Source organism: Monopterus albus, unplaced genomic scaffold (assembly GCF_001952655.1).
Source record: "Monopterus albus unplaced genomic scaffold, M_albus_1.0 scaffold308.1, whole genome shotgun sequence".
In the NCBI taxonomy this organism is placed as follows: domain Eukaryota; kingdom Metazoa; phylum Chordata; class Actinopteri; order Synbranchiformes; family Synbranchidae; genus Monopterus; species Monopterus albus.
Window position 1 is genome coordinate 162 of NW_018128188.1, and position 1,504 is coordinate 1,665.

A 1,504-nucleotide genomic window follows, 5' to 3' on the forward strand; every position below is an offset into this window, starting at 1 on the left:
ATGTTGAAGGTGCTCTATGTCGTCCTGGATCATATTCTTCACATACTGTAGGTTTATAACTTTGTCATTCTGAATGTCTGTGCTGTAAGTCTGCTGTGTTGCTCTGTTCTGTACAAACATCTGTTACAAGTCTGTGTGTCCTGGAAGATACTGGAAGATACATCCCTCCTCAGCTGCCTGTCCTGGTCTTTCTTTTTTTTCTTGGTACAGAATCTGTTCGATGGTGATTTTAATTTGATTTAGGTTTTTTCAGTTTTCTGCATTTTCTGGGACGTAAACTGATAAAAACTATTCTTGGCATTATTTCTGAAAGCATCCTCACTCTGCAGCCTTTTTATGATGCATCTAAATTCTTTGTATATTACTACTGTATATCCCATGTCTTGTCTGGTGCTACGGTGGCCTCAGAGGGGAAACTCAAATCAAAGAATCAATGGATTTTGCTCCACGGTGTTATGAAGATTATTTTGGCAGAAACAATTCAAGCCACTGCTGTTCAGTGTGACAAATACACAACTTCATATTTCATCTTCACACCAACACAGGCGTTTTAAATTTAGTGTCATCAACACATTGTGTTCACACATATGGTATTAATAGTCTGAGGTTTTGATGACAACCACCTCCAGTTTAGAACAAACTGGTGAAGCAGACAGATAAAGCTGTTACACTATCAGCAACAAGTTAACACAAACAACATATAAAAGAATGTATGGATATATTTTTTCACTGTGTTCGACAATTCAAGGGATGTACACGGTCACATAAAAACTACAGTTCCTATTAACATGACACAGTTGTGTAGTTGGAGACACAGTCATGTTGACTGGCTCATGAGGCCACATTGTGCATTTGACAAAGTCAGTTCATTAAAGTTACAAAATGACATTTGAAGCCATTTACTGTATGTAGTACGTCAATGTTTTATAAAAGGCCACTTTACTGAATTTCCACCTGAGCCCTATTATTCCAGTATAAGGAGGGTGTATAACAATGTGACATTAAAAATCCCACTGTGCACTTTGTCTACATTCCCTGTTGCCTCTCTGCTGTGAGCTGATGCCATAAAACAGGAGACATTTGGTTTGCACTACAGGCTGTGTCCTCATTTCTAGCTACCTCAGAAATGTTGAGGTCATTCAGTTTCACTAAAGATATAAATAACCTGTAGCATCTGCATGCCTGCATTGCTGACTGCTTACAAGAGCAGTCACAAAGTCAGCCTGTATTGTCAAGTTTCCTACTTTCACTACAGATTCATCTTGAAAAGATGTAGACTAACATGACTGTATTCATCTGTAGGTCTGTCTGAACCTACAGAAATGTAGAAACACTTTTAAAATAGCTTTAATATATATTCAGTAAATATATATACACAGTATAATCCATCTGCAGTGAGTTCACAGCAACATATTCCATCAGCACCACCTACAGGTCAGTAACAATCAACACCTGCTCTAATCAAACATGATATCGTTAGCATATATGCTAGTATCAGGATCTG